Source organism: Typopeltis vanoorti, chromosome 4 (genome assembly GCF_054136105.1).
Source record: "Typopeltis vanoorti isolate ZY-2024b chromosome 4, IOZ_Tvanoo_1.0, whole genome shotgun sequence".
Lineage (NCBI taxonomy): Eukaryota > Metazoa > Arthropoda > Arachnida > Uropygi > Thelyphonidae > Typopeltis > Typopeltis vanoorti.
The window spans coordinates 162,914,897-162,928,682 of record NC_143552.1 but is presented as its reverse complement, the minus strand read 5'-3'; the positions used below and the strand labels follow the sequence as shown (position 1 = coordinate 162,928,682).

Genomic DNA, 13,786 nt, shown 5'->3' with positions numbered 1-13,786 from the left:
TAGGTTTTTTTTTATATATAACATAACACATTATTGCTGTACATATTGTACATCAATAATGTACTGCACAAATGTACAAATGTACTGCAGTGTAGCTTGTTCTCATGTTGTTCCAATGTTTCAGAGTTTACTATTAATAGAGAATAATACTGATATCTGTAACAATTTTGGGGGAAAATGCTATGCATATGCACGTACATACATTTGCTCTGGTTTGGTATGGCGTTGAAGTATGTGCAATCGGTGATTTATTCTATCTTATCTAGGAACTTTTGTCTAGGAATATAAATTCCTAGATAGGATGAAGGTGCTTGTTGGGATAAATCAATTTCCTGCTTTCCATCATTTTCTTAGCTGCACCACAATGCCATTCCATTAACGGAGATCATTGGAGGAGGAGTTATCATGATCAAAACTGCTTCTTGTGACTCAAATGGCAGGAATTGAACCTAGATCTTTCCCAAGAGCTTTATCAGTCTATACCGACTGAGCTACAGAGGCTCACACAAAATACTATGAGAGTACTATATGATTGAGTTAACATTACTGTTAATCTCCTTTTGATAGTTTTTTTTTTTCTTCCAAAATTAATCTATTACTTGTCAGCATTCAAATACTGTCATATTGAATATTTTAGTCTTCTTGGATGGCATTTCTTAAACTGTAGACTGCAGAATATTTCTTATCTTATTTTGTAAATATTCAGATATAAAAGTTGGGTTTTCAACACTTCTTAGTCTGAATACAAAAAAACAGAAATCAGCTAAACATGGAGTTAGATATGATACTAAAACTCTCCACTTTGGAACCTGTACTGGTGTGTCTGTTTAAGTGACCATACCACCTGAGATTAGCTCTGCTAATGCATTTCTGGATGCCGACAATGTCAAGTTCTTTCCTAATATCCTCTTTTTTAATATGATATTGCCATTGATGCCATCTGTTCACACCTATAATCTTTCTCAGGACTCTCATATCTGCGGTCTCTAGTCTTTGGTCAAGTGTTTTACTTCTGACCCAGCTCTCAGATCCATAAGTTAAAACTGGTTTGAACACTGTCTTGTATACCGCTAATTTAGTGTTCCGACTAATTTCTCTCTTATTCCATATGAATTTATTCAGTTGACTTCCTACCATACCAGCTTTGTTGATTCTGTTGTCTGTTTCCATATTTAATTTACCATCTTCAGTAAAAATTGTGCCTAAGTAGCTGAAATGTTTTACTTGTTCCACAAGTTCCCAGTGCACAATGCAATTGACATTTTCAATGATTCTGCTTATTTTCATTGTCTTTGTCTTTTTAATGCTGACCTTCATACCATATCTATTACAACGGTTATTCAATTTAGTCAGCGACTCTTGCAAACTTGTAGCGGATTTATTTAGAAGTATAACATCGTCCACATAAAGCAAAGAGCTGATATTAACATCTCCAATTCTGATATCATGTTTAATACCACTTTCCTTCATTATGTGATCCATATAGATAATGAATAACAGAGGAGATAATTTACATCCTTGTCTCACACCAGATTTAACAGTAAACCATCTTCCTGTACTTCTTTCAATTCTAACTGCCGACTTACAACTCAAATACAGACTAAGTATTTGAGTTGACTAAGTATTTGACTAAGTATTTGAGACTAAGTATCTGTATTTGATACAGACAAGTCTGTATCAAATACAGACTTGATATAATGCCCCATTGACACCATATAACTGTAGCGTATGAATAGCTTTTCTCTTGGCACCTTGTCATATGCCTTTTCCAGATTGACAAAACTTAAATACAGATCTTTGTTATATTCCCATGCTTTCTCGACTATTTGTCTTAAAGTTTAGATCTGTTCCTGACAGCCTCTATTTGGCCTGAATCCAGCTTGTTCTTCACCAAACTTTTCTTCCACAATTCTTCTCAACTGTTTCTCAAGTATGCTTGCATTGATCTTGTCAAAAAACACTCAATAGGGAAATACCTCAGTAATTCTCACATTCAGTTTTATTTCCCTTTTTATATATGGGTATTATGAGGGCACTGCTCCAATCATCGGGAATTCGTCCCTCTGTCCAGACTTTCTGAACTATGCAGTGCAGCCAGTGTCAGACTTTTATACCACCATATTTCAGCATTTCTGGTCGAATATCATCTATTTTGCTGCCTTTCCACTTTTGAAGCCATTGATGGCTTTTTCTACTTGAAGTATGGATATGTATTCCTGACTGTATGCCTGTTGAGTGGTTTTTACCCCTATGCTGTCACTGCTTGTTTCATTTAGCAATTTTTCGAAGTAATTAGTGCAACTGTACTCCAAGAGATTGATGAGGCCAGGGACCAGGGAGTGTTGGTGGATAGGGAGATGAAGTTTAGGGGGCACACTGCAAAAGTAGCTAAATCAGCTCATCAACTCACTTGGTTGTTGAAAAATACCTTGACGAGCAGAGACAAGCAAGTTATTGTACCTCTGTACCGAGCCTTGATAACACCTCATCTCGACTACTGTGCCCAGATTTGGTCTCCTCGGTTCCTTCTTGATGGGGAGGAGGTGGAGAGGATCCAGAGGCGAGTGACTAAGATGATAACAGGTCTATGGAATGAACCATATGAGAACAGGCTGAAGATTTGTTGGTTGCAGAAACTAGTTGATAGGCGGAGGAGGGGAGATATGATTGAGACATTCAAATTGCTAAAGGGATTCTATAGGATTAATTCAGAGGATATTTTTGAGATCAGGACTGGTGGTGGGAGAACTAGGGGACACCTATGGAAGCTGGGCAAGAGTGTGGTTAGCAGGGGTGTTAGAGCTGGGTTCTTTACTTTTAGAGTGGTAAATGAGTGGAATAAGCTGCCAGAGTCTGTTATGGGTGCTATGACAGTGAACGAGTTCAAGACAAGGTATGATAGATACTGTGAGAATGTAATCGCATAGTTGGGTGGACATGATGTTTAGGGCCTCCCTCGATGAGTCTAAGGACTCCTGGAGTCGCCGAAATAATAATAATAATAATAATAAAAATTACTCCATACTTCAAGGATATCTTTTTCTCCTGTTTTCATGTAACCTTTATCATCTCTAACTCCTTTTACAGCACTCCTTCCCCCGTTTCTAAGCTTCTTCAACAACCTCCAGAATATCTTACCACCTTCTTGATATTTATTTTCTATGTTCTTGCCAAAGTCCTCCCATGACTTTTGTTTAGCTAGTTTTACACACTGTTTAGCTTTCTTACATTTGTCTCTGTATTCTCTAAGAGCACAACCTGACTTATTTGCTAGGAACTTTTGATATGCTTTCTTCTTTTCCTTCACTGCCTCTTTAACTTTCTGTGTCTACCATGGAGGTCTAATTCTTCTATCCTTGCAGACAACTTCACCACATGCCTCTCTAGCTGAATCAATCAGGGTTTTCTTCAAGGCTTGCTACTGAATCTCCAAGGTTTAGTTCCTGTTCTCAAACTCTTTCATTTTTTCTTCAATAATCTTTATGTATTTTAGTCTACAGTTCACATCTGAGAGCTGCTCAACTTTTATGTGCTTTAAAATTTTCTTACGTGTTATTCTTTTCAATATGAAATTCAATTTTATCATGCTCAAGACTAAATAGTGATCACTTCCAATTTCAAATCCTCTATACACTCTGGTGTCCTGCACCCGGGAGAAAATATCACTATCAACAATAACATGGTCAATGAAACTTTCTTATTCCTTGCCTCTTGTCTCCATGTGAATTTGTGCGCATTTTTGTATTAGAACATGGTGTTAGTAATAACCAGTCCATGTCCTGAGCAGAAATCCAACAGGTATTTGCCATTATTATTAACTTTGCTCTTTTCTCCAAATTTTCCCAAAACATTTTTGTATGTCTGACAATCACTTCCTACTCTTCTATTTAGATCCCCAACAAGGACCAACTTTTCCTTTTTCATTGTGTCAGTAGCTTTCTCTAGAGCCTCAAAAAATTCCTCCACTTCTACCTTAGTAGAACCTTCTGTGGGACCATAGGCATAAATAAGTCTCATTGCCCAATTCCCCATTCTGATATTTGCCCACATCACTCTACTTGAGACCACCTGCCATTCAAGATGATTAGCCTTGTGTTTTGTGTTGAATACTATATCTACTCCTTCTTTTCCTTGATTGTCATTTCCTGAATATAACATTTTGTATTTATTGTTCAGAAAGATCTCACCATTTTTTGTCTTTTTTGTTTCAGTCACCCCTATTATGTCGATCTGGTACTTATCTAATTCCTCAGCTAGCTCCATTTCTTTGCCATTCAGGCTTCTTATGTTGATATTACCAATCTTTAACTCTGGTGATATTGAGTTGAGGTGTGCTTTCAGATTTGTTCCGGTAGCTGACTTTTCGCTGTTTGCCCTGTTCTCTGGCGAAAACAACGGTGGCTTTGTTTAACCAGGCAACACCCCAGCCGGCATGAAATTTTGTCATGTTGTACCATCATTTTCTATATTGGTTTAAGCCAATAAGAATACAATTTGGTCGGCTAAATTCCAAATTGCCAGCCCATCCTCGTTCGTTCAATATCCAGGTAGATTTCCAACAGGGTGCACCACGAGAAGGTGAGGATTGGACATTAGGTCAGAAGCCCTGGTCGGTTCTTCGCATTCCTTTAAAGCTATGTGGAGGTCTCCTGTCAGTTATATAGCTTTGACCCTTAAGCACCCCATTCTTTGTATTAATATATTTAATTTATTTTGGAGGGTTTTTTTTTAATACAAACTTAATTCCTTGGATGCTTGAACTGAATAACAATTAAGTAAAATGTTTTACTCTGGTATAATTCACAATATTTCCCATTCCTAGCTTAATTTTATTCTGACTTAATTTTTCACTGAAAAATATTAAAGTTATATACAATGCTCCCTCTAATTTTTTTTTTCTTCTCACAACTGCTACTGATGCATCTGCATACAATGAAAATTCATTGTATGCAGGTGCATTTAAATTAATGCATGGTCATGCACCTTAGAGTGACCATTAGTTACTATGTTATGACTCCTTCATAATTTTGCACTTAGCGGTGGGATATGAAGACTCAGCTCTCATAAAATATGACCATTTGGTAAAGAGTGAGATGTGGGTGCTAGTGGCTACAGTGAGCAAAATTGTAGAAACATTGTTCTAAGACACTTCTGACAATCAGTTCATCTAGATCTTCTAGATGAACTGATTGTTCTTCTTGGTCTTTTTCCTGTCATCTTGTCATCAAATGTATGGTTTGCTAACCTTTACTCTCTTATTTATATAAATCAAGGAGATATTAAATCCAGCATTATTTCAAACCCGAATGTAGAAACAATGAAAGTGTCGTACAAAATTTGACCAGAGAGCTTACAGGAATACACTCACTGGCACTTACAAGTTGCCCTAGCTCGGACCATATAGAAGACATGACCAAGCATCCATATATTCACCTTTTATTGGTCCATTTTGATAAGGTTTCACTGGCCTGACAGCTGTTTTGAACTGGTGTTGGTTTTCCTCAGAGACCAGGCGGAAACTTTAAGAGAGCAAAAGCTCTCATTCAGTACTCATTCTAAGGAACTTGAAGTGTCAGAGAGGTGTATTTTTTGTAAGTGAACACTCGATCAATGCATCTCCTGGTCTCTGAGGAGAACCAGCCAGTTTGAAACAGCTGTCAGGCCTGTGAAACCTTATCAAAATGGACCAATAAAAGGCAAATATATGGATTCTTGTACAAGCAATCATGTCTTCTATATGGTTCGTGCTAGGGCAACTCGTAAGTGCCATCGAGTGTATTCCTGGAAGCTCTCTGGTCAAATTCCATATGAAACTTTCATAGTTTCTACGTTCAGCTTTGAAATAATGCTGGATTTAATATCCACTTGATTTATATAATTTTGCATCACCGAACTGAAGCCTTTTGGCTCTTTATTTTAGTAAATACTTTACTCTCTTATTTTGTTTAAATGACTATACCACCTTACATTAGCTTTACTTATACAATCTTGAATGCTAACAATGTCAAGCTCCTTTCTAATATCTTTTAATGATTCTGCTACTGCGCCATCTGTTCACTACCCTAATTTTTCTCAGAACTCTCATCTGTGCTCGCTAATTTTTGATCAAGTGCTTTATTTCAGCCCAACTCTCAAATCCACTTAAAACTAGTTTGAGTACTCTCCATGATACTGCTAGTTTTGTGTTTTGGCTAATATATATCTTATTCTGTATAAATTTAAGCAACTCCCTTCCCACCATACTAGATTTGTTTATTTTGTTGTCTGTTTTCATATTTAGTTTGCCATCTTCACTAAAAACTCTAATTACTGACCAATAAAATGCAGCTCTATTTTCCTAATTTTTGTGTTTTTATTGCTAATTTTCATGCAAAATGTACAGGATTTGTTTAGAACATCATCATCTGAATGAAATAGAGAACTTTGATATCTTGAATTCTAATACCAGGATTAATGCCACTTTCATTCATAATGTGATACATTATGGCATGAATAAGAATGAAGATGAAGCCTCCATAGCTCAGTTAGTATAGACGAAGCCCTTTGGTCAGAAAGACCTGGGTTCAATTCCCATCAGGTGAGTTAATCGGTCTCATATGGAGGTGGAGGATTCCCCCCATCTGGCAACTCTGGTTTTTCATTCCTCAAAACAGGCAAACTGGTCCCGTGAACACACACATGGCTACAGTCATAAATACTTACGGCAAGGCAGGCAACGGGAAACCACCTTGCTCATAATCATCTACCAAGTGTGGTAGATGATTATGGGCATATGGCTACCCCCACCAGCCATATGGCTGAGGGAGAAGGATAGATAGAAGAATGGAGATAGCGTGTGCCTTTAACTTACACCTGATTTTACGTCAAACCGTCTTCCTGTGTTTCCTCAAATTCTAACTGCTGGCTTACAGCTAAAACATAGACTATGTGTTGCTCTGTGTACTGTTCCAGTTACTCCATATAATTGCAGCATTTTGAAAAGCCTTGCTCTGAACACCCTTCCATGTTCCTTTTCCTGATCTACAAAACTTAAATACAGAGCTTATTATATTCCCATGATTTCTTAATTGTTGTAACATAAAAATCTTATCTTCTCATGCCATAGACACTAGACATTGGAATCATTGGAAAAGTTCATTGGAATCAAACCATGATTTTGCACTACAGTAGATTTAAATTTGATCATCCATTCCTTGAAACTTGCAATACCCTATGTTATTGTCCTAATCATTATTGGCCAGATGGCATGCCAATTTTGGGAATTAATTCATAAACAGTTTCAACTTTTAGTTACAGAACTATACTTAATATCCTGGAAATGTGATATCCTGTTCACTTGGCTGTGACCAATAGAAAAGAAACTTGTCTCAGTTTCTTGTGTTTCATAATTTAAATGTTTTAACCAGTGTTTCATAATTTAAATGTTTTAACCAGTCTTTTACACTCTCCTTGAATGATGCTCATGTTACAGTGAGCAAAATTGTATACGATTTGATATTAAATTCTAATTTCCCTTACATGTGTTAAACATTTTGTAATATATTACTATATCTACCATAAGTTTCTAAAAAAACATCTGGTAAAAGTGAAATCTGATCTCACAATCTCTATTTGGTCTGAACCCAGCTTGTTCTCAAAGTTTCTCTTCTATGATTTTCCTTAGCCTCTTCGATGCCTCAATAATAAATCTTACCTGGAACACCTAGTAGAGAAATTCCAATGTAATTTTCACATTAAGTTTTATTTTCCTTTTTAAAAATGGAAACTATGAGAGCTCTACTCCATTCATCAGGAATTTAATCTTCTGAACAGTCCTTCTGAATTATGCAGTGTAGCCACTGCTAAACTTTTATACCTGCATATTTGAGCATCTCTGGTTGATTGTCATCTATTCCACATTTCTTTCCATGTCTTAGGCTTTTGATAGCTTCTTTTTTCTGCTTCAAGTATTGATATGCAGAGTTTCAGAAATACCACTTAAATCTACTAGCCACAAAAAATTTTACCTCTCCCATAGTAGCAATAAAATTGTGGCAAAAGATTGTGTGTGTGTATCCTGTTATATATCCTGTTGTTGTACACATACTATGTTGGTAAAAAAAAATATGTTTAATTATATTTCTAGTATTGTGTGGGGGCCACCTTTGGTCTGAACGACAGCAACTTGGGGCATGCTTTCAGCATATTTCTAATATGTCACAACAGGAATGTTATTTCAATCTTTGCTCAAAGCTACTCCCATTGCTGATGCTGATGACAGCCACTATGGTCTGGAGTGAATTCAGCATTCTAATTCATCCCAAAGATGTTCAGTGGGATTGAGGTCTGGAATCCGAGTTGGCCAGTCTAACACTTTAATGTTGTTTTGTGGAAAGCACTCTCGGATATGCAGTGCAGTATGCAATAGAGCATTGTCATGCCAAAATATGCAAGGGTCATTGCTGAAGTACTTCCACAGCATCGGAAGCATGAAGTTTTCAAGGATGCCCAGGTAGCCATTAGAGATCGTGCCTTTGGGCATGTCCACCAATGGACCAAGCTCCATCCATCTGAAACACCTCATATCATTACTGAGCCTCCACCAAACTTGACAGTTGGAATGATGCAGTCCTGTTGTAACTGTTCTCCAGATAATCTCCAGATCCAAACACCACCACCAGAGTGAAACATTTGGAAGCATGATTCATCACTCCACAGAACCCTTTTTCATGCTCCAGCCCAAGGATGTTGTGAAAGATACCAGTCCAAATGTTTGCTGTTGAGGTGGGAGGGGGGGGGTGGCTTGTTTGCAGCAGCTCTGCCACAGTTACCTAAGGCATACAACTCTCTGCAGATAGTTCTAGTACTGATTGGAAACTGATGACCATGAAGAAAACATTGATCGGTACAGGTAAGCACGTGTTGAAGTGCTTTCCGAGGCATTCCAGGTAAAAAAAAAAGACATAGAAAGTTCCTGCAAGGAAGTTGATTAAGGCCTTCAAAGAATGGAGAGAAAAGTATAAGAAAGTTAAACATTAATAGCTAGACAAGTAATGGAATAACTTTAGTAAGAATATAGAAGTCATATATCACAATGCTAGAAATATGTTCAGGAGGCTGTTGAAAAAAACTTAGAAATGGAGGAAAAAAATACTATAAAAGGAATTAGATGATAAAGAATGACATGAAAACAGATGATACAGATATTCTGAATGTCTAAACACTAAATACTTCAAAATATTATTAATTGAGAGCAACAGAAATGACAGAACAATAGCAGTAAATATTCAAGAGGAATGTGTAGCCAGGAGTACTTACCAATGGTAGTAAAAGTGAGATGCAGAAAGGCTTCAGAATACATGATATTTGACCAGAGATACTAAATATGGTGGTACAAAAGTTTTGTGTGGCTCCATTGCATAATTCAGCAAGCCAGGTCAGAAGGTAGAAGGTCAAATTCCAAATGAGAGTAGCTGTTATAGCACCTACCTGTTAAAATAGAAATAACAGTGTGGAATTAGAGGAATTTCCCTACTGCTTATTCTAGGTTATTAGACAAATGTACTTGAGAAAAAGCCAAAAAAATTGTAGAAGAGAAACTTAGGAAAGAACAAGCTAGGCTGCAGCCAAATAGGAATTGTCAAGATCTGATTTTACTTGGCAAGAATTCATGGAAGTATAAATTATTTAAGTTTTCAGATTTGGAAAAGGCACGATAGATAAGGTGCCAAGAGAAAATTTGTACAAAATGCAATTACTAAATAAGACATAATACAATACATCTATCTCTATCTCTCCCTTCCATCTGATTCAGATGGGTTGGGTCTCCTCCTAATGAGGAGTGAATAATGCAGCCGGCACGCCACTCTTCTGCTGCATCCCTATTGGAAGTATTCATGACTGTAGTCTGTGTGTGTTCATGGGGCCAGTTTGCCTGCTTGCAGGATGAAAATACCCCAGCCAAACTGGGGGGAAACCCTACTGCCCACACCCACGACCAGCTAACTTGGCTATGGCTGAGGAAGATCCTTGAACTCCTCATGTCACCGATGGGGATCGAATCTAGGACTCCTTCCCCAGGCATATGGTTGTGAAGTGCACAGCCACTAGGCTAACTGCTCAGACCATACAATACATAGCAATACTTATAGCCCACACTTAAGTTTAATTCAGCTGTTAGAATTGAAGGAGGTGCTACTGCAAGATGGTTTGATGTAAAATCAGGTGTAAGACAAGGGTGCATGCTATATACACTGTCATTCATCATCTGTGTGAGTCTATTATAGAAGAAGTGTCATTAAAACTGATATGATGAAATATTTAAATCAACTCTACTTTACGTGGAGACAAATTTATATCGGCTGCTGTAACAAGTTTGGCAGAAACATGGAATACATCTACTGCATTCTTATTGGAGAACACCAGTAGAACAAATAAAATATTTCAACTATTTAGGTACAATATTTAGTGAAAATGGCATTTTAAATTTGAGAATAGATAATAGTATAAACGAAGCATGTATTATAGGGAGCCAGTTGAACAAATTTTTATTGAATACACTTCAATTTAGTGCAAGATGGTGTTCAAACCGACAAAGCACTTGATCATAACAAGAGATCAAAGACATATGCATAAGGGTTCTGAGTAAATTTAGAGGATTTAATGGATGCCATTCAGATATTAGAAAGAAATCTTCATCATCATCAAATTCCTGACCTGTACCCACAAGGGGGTGTACAGGTATGATAGTACTAAATGAAAAAATTTACATTATTACTAACTTACTATCTACAATTTTGCTCCAAATAAATCTGTTACCTGTGAAGATTCCAACATTATCAGATCTTATATTTCTATCTTCTAAGGCACTTTTTAATGTATCAATCCACCTATATCTTGGTCTTCCTCTGGGATCTTTTTCCTGCCACCCTGGCAGAGAACACTTGTTTTGCTAATCTTTCCTCTCCCATTCTGTTTAAGTGATCATACCATCTGAGATTAGCTCTGCTAACACACTCCTGGATTCTAACAATGTCAAGTTCTTTCCTAATATCCTCATTTTTAATATGATATTGCCATTGATGCCATCTGTTCACATCCCTAATCTTTCTGAGGACTCTCATATCTGCGGTCTCTAGTCTTTGGTCAAGTATTTTTCTTTTAATCCAAATCGAGTGTTTTGACTAATTTCTCTCTTAATCCATATAAATTTATTCAGTTGATTTCCTACCATACCAGCTTTATTGATTCTGTTGTCTATTTCCATATTTAATTTAGTATCTTCACTAAAAATCGTGCTTAAGTAGCTGAAATATTTTACTTGTTCTATAGGTTCTCCATTCACAATGCAGTTGATATTTTCAATGCTTCTGCCTATTTTCATCATCTTTGACTTGTTATTGCTGACCTTCATACCATGTCTATTACAACAGTTATTCAATTTAGTCAGGGAATCTTGCAGACCTGTAGTGGATTTATTTAGAAGTATGACATCATCTGCATAAAACAAAGAGCTGAGATTAACATCTCCAATTTTGATATCATGTTTAATACCACTTTCCTTCATAATGTGATCCATATAGATAATGAATAAACAGAGGGGATAATGTACATCCTGTCTGACACCAGATTTAAATTTAAACCATCTTCTTGTACTTTCTTCAATTCTAACTGCTCACTTACAACTCAAATAAAGACTAAGTATTGCTTGATATAATGCCACATTGACCATACAACTGTAGTATTTTGAATAGCTTTTCTCTTGGCACTTTGTCATATGCCTTTTTCAGGTCTACAAAACTTAATTACAGATCTATGTTATATTCCCATGATTTCTCAGCTATTTGTCATAAAAAGAAAATCTGATCCTGACACCCCCTATTTGGTTCGAATCGAGCTTGTTCTTCCCCAAGCTTTCCTTCCACAATCCTTCTCAACCTTTTCTCAAGTATACTTGCATAAATCTTACCAGGAACACTCAGTAGGAAAATACCTCTGTAATTTTCACATTCAGTTTTATTTCCCTTTTTATATATGGGTACTATGAGAGCTCTACTCTTCTTCTTCTTTCACTCTGCCTTATCCCGTGTTAAACGGGGTTGGCGCACCAATCTTTAACCTTCCTCTTCCAAGTTCTCCGGTCCAGAGCATCCTTTGGACTCCATCCTTTCTCCCTAAGATCCTCTGTCATCTTATCCCTCCACCTGAGCTTGGGCCTGCCTCTTTTTCTCCTTCCCTCCAACTCCATATATTCCACTCGTTTACCAACATACTCCTCACCCTTCCTCTCAACATGTCCAAACCACCTCAGCCTACTTTCTTGTATCTTCTTGCCAATTGGTCCCACCTTAACCGTCCCTCTGATGTAGTCATTCCTTATCCTGTCCTTCTTTGTCACACCATTCATCCATCTCAACATCCATCTCAACATCCGCATCTCCGCTACCTCCATCTTCCTCTCCTGTGCCTTGGTTATAGGCCACGTCTCCGCACCATGGAGCATCGCTGTCCTCACCACCATCTTATAGAGCTTTCCTTTCCTCTTACAACTCACTCTCTTGTCGCACAGGACCCCGCTCATCTTCCTCCAATTCATCCAACCGCATGTTATTCGATGCTGTATTTCCTCATCCAGGTCACCATTCCTCTCGACAACCGACCCAAGGTACTTGAATTTCTTCCCTGAAATTAGCCTTTCACTCTGGAGTCGTATGACGGTATCCTCGTCACTCCCCATTGACATATATTCAGTCTTCACCCGGTTAATTCTCATGCCTCTCTCCTCCAATGCCTTTCTCCACTCTTCCAGGGTATTTTCAAGCTTCTCTTGGGATAATTCGCATAGAACAATGTCATCGGCAAACAGCATGCTCCATGGTGCCTCCTTCTTGCCATCCTCCACTAGTACATCCATGACCAGGTCAAAGAGGTAGGGGCTCGGAGCTGACCCTTGGTGTAGCCCTACGACAATAGGGAACCCTTCTGTCATACCGACACTAGACCTGACCTGAGTTTCTGTTCCCTCGTACATCTCCTTCACCAACCTCACGTACTTCCCCGACACCACCTTCTTCCTCATATACCTCCTGCCTGGCCACTCTGTCCAGGCAGGAGGTATATTTTCCATGTCTATAAACACCATGTGCAGATCCACTTGCATCTTTCTATATTTCTCCATCAATTGCCTTAGCGCAAATATTGCATCCGTTGTCCCTCTTCCTGGCATAAATCCAAACTGCTCCTCACCAATTTTCGTTTCCTGCCATAACCTTGCTTCAATTACTCTTTCCCATATTTTTAATGTGTGTGACATCAGCTTGATTCCTCTATAGTTGCCACAGTCTTGAACATCTCCTCTTCCTTTGTAGATTGGGACGAGAATACTTTTCCTCCATTCCTCTAGTATCTTTTCCTGTTGGGCTATTTTACACATCAGATCCCATAATATATCCATGCCCTCACTGCCTGAACTTTTTCACACTTCCCCAGGTATCTGGTCTGCTCCCACAGCCTTTCCATTCTTCATTTTTCTCAGTACCCAAACCACTTCCTCTCTACTTATGTCTTGCACTGGTCTCTCATTTACCTCTCCATCCTCGCACCTCTCTCTTGGATTCTCCTCATTTAGTAGTTTTCGGAAATATTCTTTCCGTCTTCCTCTGATTTTGTCCTCATCTTGTAATACTACTCCTGAGGCATCCTTTATCTGCTTGACTGATGTTATGTCTTTCGAGGTCTTATCTCTGGCTTTCGCTATTCTCAACAACTGAGCTTCGCCACCGTTTCTCTCCAGTTCTTCATAAACCTC

At 38.0% G+C, this 13,786-nt stretch overlaps 1 protein-coding gene across 1 annotated transcript in view; it reads left to right on the top strand.

Moving 5' to 3' along the window:
- The window catches only part of LOC150107812 (transmembrane protein 134), a 135,537-nt gene that overhangs the window by 111,990 nt on the left and 9,761 nt on the right, over window positions 1–13,786 (top strand). The window lies entirely within an intron of this gene.